We start from the raw sequence: 14597 nt of genomic DNA on the forward strand, positions 1-14597 counted from the left end.
GATAAGTTCATCCTCCCGGCGGACTTTGTGATCCTTGACTGCGAAGTTGACTATGAGGTGCCTATTATCTTGGGTAGACCTTTCCTTGCTACGGGGAAGGATCTTTTTGATGTGGAATCCGGTGAGCTCACCTTTCGGGTGGGCGATGAAAAGGTGGTTTTCCATGTGTGCAAATCTATGAGGCAACCGAATAGCAATGAAGTTTGTCCATTTGTGGACTTAGTGACTGAGGTGATTGTTGATGATGCTAGTGCCATGATGAATGTTGATGATACTTTGGAGGCCGTATTGCTTAATCATGATGATGGTGAGAAGGATGGCTATGTGGAATGTGTAAATGCATTACAAGAAATGGGGTCGTATACTTATGAACCCCGAAAATTGTCCTTAGACCTTGAGAACCGGAAGACTCCTCCAACAAAGCCCTCAATTGAGGAGCCTCTCACTTTGGAATTAAAGCCATTGCCTTCACATCTCAAGTATGAGTTTCTTAGCCCATGTTCTACTTTACCTGTTATTTTTTCCTCTTGCTTGGCTAACGTGCAGGTAGATTCTACTTTGGCGGTGCTTCAAAAGAGGAAGAAAGCTATAGGTTGGACACTGGCGGATATTTGGGGTATAAGCCCTGCCTTTTGCATGCACAAGATTATTTTGGAGGAGGATGACAAACCCTCCATTGAACCTCAAAGAAGGTTAAATTAAGCAATGCAAGAGGTGGTAAAGAAGGATATCATAAAGTGGTTGGATGCCGGGGTAGTTTATCCCATTTCCGACAACTTATGGACCTCTCCGGTGCAATGTATCCCAAAGAAAGGGGCAAGACTGTGGTCACCAATGACAAGAACGAATTGATTCCTACAAGAACGGTGACCGGGTGGAGAGTGTGCATGGGCTATCGGAAGCTCAACAAAGTCACTCGGAAAGATCATTTTTCGCTTCCATTTCTTGATCAAATTCTTGACAGGTTGGCCGGACTAGCTTTTTATTGTTTCTTTGATGGATATTCCGGCTACAATCAAATTCTCATTTCTCCTGAGGACCAAGAAAAGACTACTTTAACTTGTCCCTATGGTACTTTCACATTCTCGCAGATGCCATTTGGGTTATGCAATGCACTGATGACTTTTCAATGATGTATGATGGCTATCTTCACTGACATGGTGGAGGATTTTCTTGAGGTCTTTATGGATGATTTCTCCGTGGTTGGGAATTCCATCAATGATTGCTTGAACAACTTGGATAAGGTCTTGGCAAGATGTGAGGAGATAAACTTGGTTTTGAATTGGGAGAAATGTCACTTCATGGTCGAAGAAGACATAGTCCTCGGCCACAAAACTTCAAAGCATGGTATTGAGATCGACAAGGCCAAAATTGAGGTGATCTCCAAACTCCCTCCCCCTACATCTATGAAGGGAGTGAGGAGCTTCTTGGGTCATGCGGGGTTCTATCGCCGATTCATCAAGGACTTTTCTAAGGTGGTGAACCCCTTGTGTAAACTTTTGTAGAAGGATGCCAAGTTCCATTTCAACGAGGATTGTATGAAGGCATTCGAATTGCTCAAGTTCAAGTTGACTACTATTCCTATTATCACCACACTGGATTGGAGCTTACCTTTTGAGCTCATGTGTGACGCTAGTGATATGGCGGTCGGAGCAGTTTTGGGGCAGCGTATCAACAAAATCTTACATCCAGTCTATTATGCTAGTAAGACAATAAATGATGCCCAAGTCAACTACACAATGACCGACAAAGAGCTCATTGCTATTGTTTTTGCTATGGAAAAGTTTCGCCCGTACTTGATGGGTACAAAGGTGATTGTTCACACCGACCATGTGGTGCTTCGATATTTGATAAGCAAGAAAGATTCTAAAGCAAGACTAATGCGGTGGGTGCTTATTTTGCAAGAGTTTGATCTAGAGATTCAAGACCGCAAAGGTAGTGAAAACCAAGTGGCATACCACTTGTCTTGTTTGGAGGAGGAGGGGAGGCCACATGATGGCCTTGAGATAAATGATTTATTTCCCGACGAGCAAATCCTAGCCATTTCTATGACTGGGATGCCATGGTTCACCGACTTTGCCAATTATCTTGTGAGTAGCATTGTACCGAATGAGTTCTCTTCAAACCAAAGGAAGAAGCTCAAACGGGATTGCCTCGACTATTATTGGGATGAGCCTTATCTCTTTCGTATTTGTACCGATGGTGTGATTCTACGATGTGTATCGGAGGAGGAACAAATAGAAATTCTTGAGGCTTGCCACTCTTCGCCATATGGTGGTCACCATAGTGGAGCTAGAAAGGCAACAAAAGTGTTGAGTTGTGGATTCTATTGGCCTACTCTTTACAAGGACACTAGCGATCTCGTCAAGCATTGTGATGAATGTCAAAGGGCCGTAGGGATTTCTAAGAAAAATGAGATGCCCCTCACCACCATCTTGGAGATTGACATTTTTGATGTGTGTGGCATTGATTTCATGGGTCCGTTCGTGAGCTCTTGTGGGAACACTTACATATTGGTAGTTGTGGATTATGTGTCAAAGTGGGTTAAAGCCATGGCTTTGCCCAACAATGAAGCTTGGAGTGTGGTGGCATTTTAAAAAAAGAACATCTTCACAAGGTTTGGTACTCCAAGGCCATTATTAGTGATGGGGGATCACACTTTTGCAACAAAGCTTTTGATACCTTACTTACAAAGTATGGTGTTACTCACAAAGTGTCGACCCCCTATCATCCTCAAGCTAGCGGGCAAGTTGAAGTTTCCAACCGGGAGATCAAAAGTGTTTTGTCAAAGACCGTGAATGCCAACCGAACGGATTGGTCAAAGAAACTTGATGATGCTCTTTGGGCTTATAGAACGGCTTACAAAACACTGATTGGTATGTCTCCGTATCGGTTAGTATTCGGGAAAGCTTATCACCTACCGGTGGAACTTGAACACAAGGCTATGTGGGCATTGAAGAAGCTTAATCTTGAATGGGATGCAGCCGCCAATCTAAGGGTGGCACAATTGAATGAGCTTGATGAATTCCGGTTCGATGCATATTCAAGTTCGTCCTTGTAGAAGGACAAGATGAAGTACCTCCATGATAAGTACATCCGGAACAAGGAGTTCAAAGAAGGTGATATTGTGCTACTGTTCAATTCTCGGTTGCGGATGTTTCCGGGAAAGTTGAAATCCAAGTGGAGTGGTCCATTTGAGGTTGTGCATATGACACCCTTTGGTGCATTATACTTGAAGAACAAGAATGATGAAGTGTTTAGAGTCAATGGCCAACGGGTGAAACATTATCTTGGCAAAGTTGATGATGGCCACGTTGTGGCGTTAATTCATTTCAAGTGATTGATGGCAACCTGCTTCGTACCGCGACGTTAAATTAGGCGCTTCTTGGGAGGCAACCCATGTGTCTTTTTCTTTTCTTTTTCATTAGATAGGCTTTGTTTTGTGCTAACTAGTTTTGAAGTGTATGCAGAAATGGATGTGCATTGGAGAGACTGTGTCAAAATTTTTGGCCAAGTGTTGAAAGAGTGTGGACCGCATAATTCTAAAGGCAGCAGCAGAAATCACTCTGCGGCCGCATAATTCTGTGTGCGGTCGCACAACTGGAAGACAAAAATTGCAAGTTCTCTGAAGTTGGCCTGTCAAAATTCATATTTCCTGCTAAAGGCCACAGTGGGCGGCCTTGAGAGGTCGAAGATAAAGGAAATGTGGGAGGATCAGTTCATTAGTTTGACAGCCTTTAACAGGTTCTGGGAATTGTGGCCCCAGAGGTCGCTCACACTTGAGCGACAATTTTTAATGAAGGATTTGGATATTCATAATCCAAATATCCTTAGACAGTTCCACGAGCGCAAGGGGTGGAAGTGGTTCACCCACAGTGTCATCGATGCAAATGAGCACTTGGTCAGGGAGTTCTACACCAATGTGGCTCACATCAAGAAGGGGACGAAAGTGACAAAGGTGAGAAATTTGAAAGTCCGCTTCGACGCCTGCTCTTTGAACACTTATGTGGGATTCAAATACGTGGGGGTAGTCCAGTACCTAGAGAAGTTGGCTCTGGGTAATGCAGCTCGCCCGTGGCTAGCTGAGATTTTGGTTGCCCGAGGACCATCACCACCATGGATTACAACAGGAGTTCCTATCCTCCGGGCCACCCTAAATTTTGAAGCTAAAGGGTGGAAAACCTTTGTGTGTAGACGGATTGATCCGATTCTAAATGAGAACAACCTCCCACTTCCCCGGGCAGTTTTGGTGGCTTCTATTATGGTGGGTACCCGATCAATGTAGGTGCAATCATGTCAACCAACATCACATTGGAGGTCCGAAAAAGTGAAAAGTCTTACCCTTACCCAAACATCCTCACAGAATATTTTTAATGATGCCAAGGTGGAGCCGAGACCATATGACACACAAACAAAGGCCAAGAAGCCTTTCTCATGGTACTACCTGCAGGGTGCTGATAACCCAAAGTTCAAGGGTAAGATCACTACCACCGTTGGTCAGTCTGACGAGCCATAGGTGGTAGGTTCTGAGGCTGCTGCTGAGCCATCTACAGCTCCCATGCCTTCCACAGTAGCCGGGCCTTCCACCGCGACATCCACCATGCCACCATCTTTATATTCTAGGCCATTAGTTGCAGTACCAGTGCCAGCCTCATCCACTTATCCTCTCACTGCGCTGCGAGTCTCCCAGACTTTGGCAAGCCTCAACAACTAGATGCAGACAACCACTTCTAAGCTGTCTGACATATCCAGTACTGTTGCAGCATAATCCTCTACCCCAGCAGCACCACAGGTCCCTCAGTCAGTGGAGGAAATATTGAAAAATATTTTAGACAACCAGAAGACTATTATGGATACTCTGGTGGCTCACGGGGGTGCTATTAAGGAGTTGAGCAAGCATGTGAACAAGATGAGTAAATCCCAGGCTTCAAAGAAAGTAGTGGAGAGTTTGAGCAGGGAGGTGAAGAAGATAGCAGCAGGAGGTGATTTGCCCTTTGACCTATTGATGGAGACAGGTCCATCAGTACCAGCTGACCCAGCAACACCATCAGTAGAGGCACCAGCTGGCCAGTCTAACGAGCCAGATCTCACTGCCCCCACTGCTGAGGAGATGCTTCAAATGCTCACCAACCATGTTATCCCTCAGCCCGGTGATGATGAGATACAGTTGGAGGCGACGGATGATGGTGATGCTGCCAGTCACCCTGAGACCACATAGGGAGTTTTCTTTACTCTCTATCCTCTTTTGTTTGATGTTGCTAAGCATTGAGGACAATGCTTATTCTTATTCTAGGGGGTGGTCTATTTTGGTTCATTTTGGATGATTGTGATGACATTTGATTACATTTGGGCCTGTAATAACTTTAATACTCTTTTTCTTTTATCTTTATTTTTATTTTCTCCCTCATTATGTATATATTCATCCCGCTTGTATATATTCTATTCCTCTCAGTTTGTATATTCAGTTTCCTTACTTTCAGTATTTTATTTCATAGCTTCTCCAATTTCTTTTCTTAATAGTATAGCTTCTTAGTTACTTTATTAGCTTCTTTTTGATTTGTTAGCTTCTTTTTATGTTTTAGTGAACAATAAGCCTTTGATTTTCTTAATTTTACGGTTCTTTCCAAAGGTGGGTCTTGTGTGAACCGGGTGGCTCTTCCCAACGATGGATGGCGTGACAACCTTCTTAAGGGATCGAGTTAGTTTTTGATGATTAGGTAGAAACAAGTAGTATTAATGAATAAATAAGGGTCAAGCATGCTTCACTTGGTACCAACACACTTAACTATGCGCTTACGGTTAAAAATAAGTTTTTGTAAAAAAATAGCCCTAGTTAGTGACCTTGTGACTCTTGTGTTGACTTAGGCAATCATCGAGTGGTTTAGTTGAACCATTAGCAATTTTTAATCTTGAATGCGGTTGTTGTGGGCTCTCAACTCTTTTCTCTTTGATAATCCGGTTGTGTGAGAGGTGAGGTATTTTGTTACAAGTCCAAGTACTCGTGCGAGTGGTCTAGAACTTGCCCCGAATGTGTTTCTACGCGAAATTCTAAGTTAGCCTGGCTTGAGAAGTGATTGTAGGCTTTCCTTGACCCGTTTTGAAACCTTCCATGGACCACCTATGATATCATCCTTAGTAAACCCTTTTGATCATAAAGCCTTTTTATTTGATAACCACATTACAAGCCTTTACCCGTTTTATAGTGACTCTCTCTTGGCATCCGAATTTTCTTTAGCACTCATGTGATTCAAATGGCAAAAATATAAGTTTGGGGGTTTGGGGGAAAGACGAGGAGTTTAAAGATGGTCTCAAAGCGCAAAAAAAAAGAGAAAAGAAATGAAGATGAGGAAAGGCAAAGAAAAAGAAAGGAAAAAATAAAGAAAAACACAAAAAGAAAGTGAATAATGTGAAAGGGTTGAAAAGATGAAAAACAAAGCAAAAGTTCAAAGCATGGACAACAAAGAAGGAAAGCATGAATAGCATGGCAAAGAAAAAGTGATGTCAAGTCCCTCTAATCCCCCTAAGGGAAAAGAAAATGACTCAAAGAGTCGGCAAAGTAAGAGCCAAAAAGAGAATATGAAGTGCTAAAGGGAAGATGAACCAATTCCATTCCGATATTTCCCTCCTTAGTCCAAAAGCCTTCATTACACGATGAAAAAGCCCTACGTGATTTCAAGCTGAGCGAGCTTTCATTAGTGGTGAGCTACATGAGGGGCAAACTTATGGTACTTAGAGCCGGGCTTGTGACATTCTTTTGAGAGTGATGGGCGAATCTTTCTCGAGTCATTGAATTGAATTCTTCATTCGTGAGTGAGATGAGCTTCCGGAGAGTATAGGTGGAGGAGTTTGGGATCCACAATGACCTGCATGAAAATGCGAGCTTCCTTGATGAACAAAGTCAGCCCTTGATGCTCAAGCATCACATTAAAGCCATTTGTGCTTTAACATTCAATTCATAGGCTTGTTAATGATTCATGAGTGTGTGGGTAATCATTGGTCCCAACTGATTTGTGTTTGACTCAACTTAGGCCAGCTGAAATAGCCATTTTATAGTGGAGGTGGGAAATTTCCTTAATTGCTTGAGGACAAGCAAAAGCTTAAGTTTGAGGGAGTTGATAATTAAGGATTTTGACCGCTTATTTACTCTCTTTTACTTACGTTTTAGCTCAAAATGCTTAAAGGTACTCCCGAGAACTAATGAAATATGCTTTCTTGCAGGAATATTGGGAAATGAGACAAAGAAGTGAAAATCAACTCAAAAAGGAGTAAAATTGGACAACAACCAAAAAGGGCAACAGTGTGGACCGCACAATACTGTGTGCGGCTGCAAACTCTGAAGAGGCTCTGATAGATTTTCTTCACAGAGTGCGGACCACACAATTATTGTGCGGCCGCAGAAGACTAGATTCAGAGAGCTGAAGTTTGGGAACTTGAAGATGTGCGGACCACACTATTATTGTGCGGCCGTAGGATGCCAAAATGCTGTTGCACTCATAAATGTGCGGTCCACGAAATGGAACCCTGATCCAGTCCAAGAGCAAGAGTGCGGCCGCACACAGAAATATGCGGTCTACACAATGAGAGTAAGTGCGGCCGCATCTCACTTTTGTGCGACCGCAGAAAGCCATACCCACCAGTCAGTCTCAAAGTGCGGACCGCACACGGAATTGTGCGGCCGCACAACCTTCGCAGGGGCAATTTTGTCAGATATTTTTAGCTGGGTATAAATATATCTTTTTGTCATTTTTAGGTTATGTTTGGTGCACCTGAGCATTCGGAGCGATTTTTATTTACTGTATTGGGCAACTTTGTACTAGTTTAGCATTTAAACATTAGATTTTCTTTCCTTAATCAATTATTATGCATTTTATCTTAGTTTCTTCTTTAATTTCTTCATTTTCCATGAGTAGCTAAACCCTTAGCTAGGGTTTTGACCCAACCCTAGTATGGGTACTTAATGGGTGATTGATTTAGGGCTTATTTGTGATTGGGTATATGAATTTTAGCCTAGTTCTTCCTTGATTTTGAGAATTGATGGTTGCAAACATTGATTCATGCCTAATTGACTTAGTCTCTACTTGAGGAAGTGAGACTAAGTCTAGGAAAACTTGGCTAACAAGAAATTGGGGTGTACTCAAGAAATTGACAGCCCCAATTAAAGGGTCTAATCTAGAGATAGTAAGACCCGACTTGAGCATTTATCACTTGTTTCGTGAGATACCCATTTGGACTTGAGAAAACCGAATTGGGCAAAATTACTCAAACTACCAAGAGGTATAGAGTGAGTAATTACGTGTGATTTCTATATTGTATCCCGATCAACCAAACATTCCCTAAAGCTATAAATCCATTAGGTAACCGACTAGGCGGAAGTCGTAACCCTAGATCTTTTATAACTTGAAAAAACAACCAAAACCAAAAACATTGTCTCTTAGCTTTACAATTGCAAGAATTAGCATAAAAGTAGAAGTAGAAACAACAATTTAAAATGACACCAGATATACACCTAATCCCACATCAAGATCCCTGTGGAATCAACCCCGACTCGCATTGGATTTTTATTATTGCATCGACCGCCTCGTAACCTAAATTAGTGATGTGAGTTTGGACGACATCAGTCGCGAGGAGGATCGAGATGGTTCTTACACAGGAGAGAGGGCAGGGGTCTGATAAGAGGCCTCGTCAGTTCGGTGGGTACAGTGGTGCCTCGTCTGGAGGCAGGGGTAATTTTGGTAGGGGTCATCCTCCCAGACCATTTCATTCAGCACTTCAGGCTTCTCACGGTGCTTCAGGGAGTCACGGTCATATTATGCCTTACTCTGGGCATCCAGTATTTAGTGCACATTCAGCTCCTATCAGTACACTACCACTCCAGAGTCACTACAGCGGTTATCCGGCCTGTTCGGGTCAGCTTCAGCTTAAGCTTTAACAGCCACGGCAGCAGGATGGGTGTTATGAGTGTGGGAACATTGGTCACATCAGGAGGTATTGACCTAGGTTTTTGAGTAACAGATCTCGGTAGGATTCTCGTGCCATCATACCGGCACCGGTTGCTTCACCGCCTGCTCAGCCAGTTAAAGGTAGGGGTCAGGCAGCTAGAGGTGGAGGTCAGGCCATTAAAGGTGGAGGTTAGGCTATTAGAGGTGAAGGCCAACCAGTTAGAGGCCGTCCCAGAGACGCAATTCAGAGTGGTAAGGCCCATACCCGATTTTTTACTTTTCCAGCAAGGCCTGAGGTTGAATAATCCGATGCTGTGATTACAGGTATTGTTCTAGTTTTCCATAGAAATGCTTCAATTCTATTTGATCCAGGATCTACTTATTCATATGTGTCCTCTTACTTTGCTTCATATCTGATGATGCCTCGTGATTCTCTGAGTGTTCATGTGTGTGTGTCCACTCCAATGGGAGATTCTATCATGGTAGATCATGTCTATCACTCATGTGTGATTACTATTAGGAGTCTTAAGACTAGTGTGGATCTTTTACTTCTTGATATAATAGATTTTGATGTAATCTTAGGTATGGATTGGTTGTCCCCTTATCATTCTATATTGGATTGTCATGCCAAGACGATGACCCTAGCCATACCGGGGTTACCTCAATTAGAGTGGAAAGGAAATCCTGATCATTCTACCAGCATGGTTATTTCTTATATAAAGGCTCGGCGTATGGTTGATAAAGGGTGTCTAGCCTATTTGGCTTATATTCGCGATTCTAGTGCGGATGTTCCTTCTATGGACTCAGTACCGGTTGTTTGTGAATTTCCAGAAGTATTTCTTGCAGATTTATTGGGGATGCCACCCGATAGAGATATTGTTTTTGTATTGATTTGGCTCCGGGCACTCAGCCCATTTCTATCCCACCATATCGTATGACCCCGCCGGAGTTGAAAGAACTGAAGGAGAAGTTACAAGACTTGCTTGATCAAGGATTCATTAGACCCAGTGTATCGCCATGGGGTTCACCAGTATTATTTGTAAAGAAAAAAGATGGTTCAATGCGAATGTGTATAAATTATCAGCAGTTGAACAAGGTCACTAGTAAGAACAAGTATCTGTTGAAAAGAATTGATGACTTATTCGATCATCTTAAGGGTGCCAAGGTATTTTTGAAGATTTATTTGAGGTATGGTTGCCATCAGTTGAAGATTAGGGCATCCGATGTCCCTAAGACAGCTTTTCGGACTCGGTATAGGCATTACGAATTCCTAGTGATGTCATTTAGGCTGACAAATGCCCCAGCAACATTTATGGATTTGATGAATCGAGTGTTCAAGCCTTATTTGGATTCCTTTGTGGTTGTGTTCATTGATGATATCTTGATTTATTCCAGCAGTCGAGAGGAGCATGAGCAGCATCTTCGGAGTGTGCTTCAAACTTTGAAAATAATCAGTTATATGCCAAATGTTCAAAATGTGAATTTTGGTTAGACTCAGTTGCCTTTTTGGGGCATGTAGTATCGGCTGAAGGCATAAAAGTGGATCCTAAAAAGATTGAGGCAGTTCAGAATTGGCCTAGACCTACTTGAGTTACGGAGATACGGAGTTTCCTGAGGTTTGGCATGTTATTATCGCCGGTTCGAGGAAGGGTTTTCATCTATAGCAAGCCCATTGACCAGACAAACCCAGAAAGGTATTCCATTTGGATGGTCAGATGAGTGTGAGTTGAGCTTTCAGAAGCTCAAGACTGCCTTGACTACGGCGCCAGTGTTGGTATTACCCACAGGTTCAGGATCCTATATGGTGTATTATAATGCATCTCGCGTTGGACTTGGTGCAGTATTGATGCAATATGGCAGGGTGATTGCATATGCATCCCGGTAGTTGAAAGTTCACGAGAAGAATTATCCTGTTCATGACTTAGAATTGGCAGCCATTGTTCATGCGCTGAAGATTTGGAGGCATTACCTTTACGGTGTCTCGTGTGAGGTATTTACTAATCATCGTAGCCTTCAGTATCTGTTCAAACAAAAAGATCTTAATTTGAGGCAGAGAAGATAGTTAGATTTGTTGAAAGACTATGATATCACCATTTTGTATCACCTAGGAAAAACTAATGTAGTGGCCGATTCTTTGAGTAGAAAGGCTGTGAGTATGGGCAACCTTGCTTATATTCCGATTGGTGAGAGACCGTTAGCTGTAGATGTCCAGACTTTGGCCAATCGGTTCGTGAGGTTAGATGTTTCAGAATATAGTCGGGTTCTAGCTTGCATAGTCGCTCGGTCTTCTTTATATGAGCGCATCAGAGAGCGGCAGTATGATGATCCTCATTTACTTTTCCTTAAGGACACGGTGCGACACGGTGATGCCAAACAGGTTGTTGTGGGGGAAGATGGAGTCCTGTAAATGCAGGGTCGTATTTGTGTGCCTAATGTTGACGGGCTTCGTGAATTAATTCTTGAAGAGGCACACAGTTCCAGATATTCTATTCATCCAGGTGCCGCCAAAATGTATCAAGATTTGTGGCAACATTATTGGTGGAGGAGAATGAAGAGGGATATAGTTGCATATGTAGCTCGGTGTTTAAATTGTCAGCAAGTCAAATACGAGCATCAGAGACCTGGTGGTTTGCTTCAGAAGTTAGAAATCCTGAGTGGATGTGGGAGCGTATCACTATGGATTTTATTGTTGGTATCCCACGAACTCAGAGAAAATTTGACGCAGTTTGGGTCATTATGGATAGGTTGACCAAGTCAGCATATTTCATTCTAGTGGCAGTTACCTATTCTTCAGAGCGGTTAGTTAAAATTTACATTCGTGAGATTGTCCGCCTTCACAGTGTGCCCATGTCTATTATTTCAGATCGAGGTACACAGTTTACCTCACACTTCTGGAGGGCTGTACAACGTGGGTTAGACACGCGGGTTGAGTTGAGTACAACATTTCATCCACAGACAGACGGACAGTCAGAGCGCACTATTCAGATATTGGAAGATATGATTCGCACTTGTGTTATAGACTTTGGAGGTTCTTGGGATCAGTTCTTGCCACTTGCGGAGTTTGCTTATAATAATAGCTACCAGTCGAGCATTCAGATGGCTCCATATGAGTCATTATACGGAACGCGATGCCAATCGCCAGTTGGCTGGTTTGAACCGGGAGAGGCTCAGTCGTTGGGTACCGATTTGGTACAGGATGCCTTGGAAAGGTCAAAATTATTCAAGATCGACTTCGCACAGCTCAGTCTAGGAAAAAGAGTTATGCCGATCGTAAAGTTCGTGATATTGCATTCATGGTTAGATAAAGAGTATTGCTCCAGGTTTCACCTATGAAAGGTGTAATGAGGTTCAGAAAGAAGGGCATGTTGAGCCCTATGTATATAGGACCCTTCGAAATTCTTGAAAGAGTGGGCGAAGTAGCCTACATGCTTGCATTACCACCTAGTTTATCAGCGGTTCATCCGGTGTTCCATGTGTCTATGCTACAGAAATATTATGGTGATCCATCCCATGTATTAGATTTCAGCTCAGTCCAATTGGACAAAGATTTGACTTATGAAGAGGAGCCGGTAGTTATTCTAGCCTGGTAGGTCCGACAGTTGGTCTAAGAGTTATCCTTCAGTTCGGGTACAATGGAGAGGCCAGCTGGTAGAAGCATCTACCTGGGAATCCGATTTGGACATGCGGAGTAAATATCCACACCTTTCACCAACTCAGGTATTTTTCCTAATTCTGTTCGAGGACGAACGTTTGTTCTAGATGTGAAGAATGTGATGACCCAAAAGGTCATCTTTAAATTTGATAATTATTTCTGTGATCTAAGACCTTGAAAATCACTATGCATCATATCTCGACTTGCGTGCACAGTCCGTATAATTTTTCGAAAAGTTTTTATATAAAAAATTGATTAAAATGTGAAATAGAGTCTTAAAACTCAATTAAGTTGACTTTGGTCAACATTTTTAGCAAACGGACCCGGATCAATATTCTAAAATTTCTAGTAGGTCCGTCTCGTAATTTGGGACTTGGACATATGCCCAAAATTTAATTTAGAGGTCTCTAGCTCAAGTTATGACCATTTAATGGAAACTAGAAATTTAAAGGCTAAAGATTTCCAAGTTTGACCACGGAGTGGACTTTTTGATATCGGGGTTGGAATCCGATTCCAGAAATTAAAATAGGTCCGTTATGTCATTTATGACTTGTGTGCAAAATTTGAGATCAATCAGACTTGATTTGATAGGTTTCGGCATCGAATGTAGAAGTTAAAAATTTTTAAGTTCCTTAAGCTAGAATTGTGGTATGATTTGTGGTTTTAGCATTGTTTTATGTGATTTGAGGTTTCGACTAAGTTCGTATGATATTTTAGGACTTGGTAGTGTATTTGGTTGAGGTCTCAGGGGCCTCGAGTGAGTTTTAGATGGTTAACGGGTTGAATTTCGGACTTGGAACTTTGCTAGAATTTTTCTGATGCATTGTGTGGTTTCCTTCTTCGCGTTCGCGATAGGGGTCTCGCATTCACGAAGAGGAACTGGAGGCAGGAGAAATTTACTCTTCGCGTTCGTGAAAAGGAGACCGCGTTCATGAAGGGGTAAAGGATAGTGTACATCGCGAATGCGTGGGAGCGTTCGTGTTCGCGTAGAAGGGCGAGGCATGGCGATAAGGCTTCGCGTTCGCGTAGGGGAGACCGCATTCGCGAAGGCCAAGTTTGGCAAGGCATCACGTTCGTGAGACTGCCCTAGCGTTAGTGAAGAAGAAATCTGGGGCAGCACAAAAATGTGCTTCGCGAACGCGAGGGTGCTATCGCGTTCACGAAGAAGAAATTCCTGGACAGCAGAACTTAAGTTCTGGAAATGGGATTTCGTCACATTTTTTATTTTTTCAAGATTTTGAGCTCAGGTAAGGCGATTTTAGGGCGATTTTTACGGAAAAACATTGGGGTAAGTGTTCCTTATCCTATATTGATTATATTTCATGATTACATACTCATTTACATCATGAATCCGTAAATTTATGGAAGAAAAATCAGATGTTTATAAAATCGTCCACAAATGTAAAATGAAGATTTGAAAGCCAATCCGATGTCGAAATTCGATAATTTTTATATGGTTGAACTCATATCGGAACGGGTATTCGGATTTCGTGAGTTTTTTCGGAATTCGATACGTGGGTCCCACTATCAATGTTTTAGATGAATTTCAGATTTTAATCCGAAAAATTAGTAAATTCATATGGAATTAATTCCTACGATTTGTATTGAGTATATTGAATTGTTTATGACTAGATTTGAGTATTTCGGACACGAATTCGCGAGGCAAAGGTTTATTGGATTCTTGAACTTGGTTGCAAAGCGAGGTAAGTGTCGGGGTTAACCTTAACTTGAGGGAATAAAACCCTTTAATTATTTGCTATGTGAATTTCATGTGTAACAATGTATAGTCAAGGTGACGAGGGCCTATACTTTGTCAAATTAATTATTTGCTTAATTATTTAAACATCTTAAATTATTTTAAGACACGAATTAATTGTTATAATAATCGTTTCTCTCCAATTTCTTGTCAAATATTAACGCTTGAATTCCTGTAATAATTGTTACATGCTTATTTGATTTATGTGTCTTAATTGCTACTTGACATTTAGCCTATTAAATATTAAATT

This window comes from Nicotiana tomentosiformis, chromosome 10 (assembly GCF_000390325.3).
Source record: "Nicotiana tomentosiformis chromosome 10, ASM39032v3, whole genome shotgun sequence".
Taxonomy (NCBI): domain Eukaryota; kingdom Viridiplantae; phylum Streptophyta; class Magnoliopsida; order Solanales; family Solanaceae; genus Nicotiana; species Nicotiana tomentosiformis.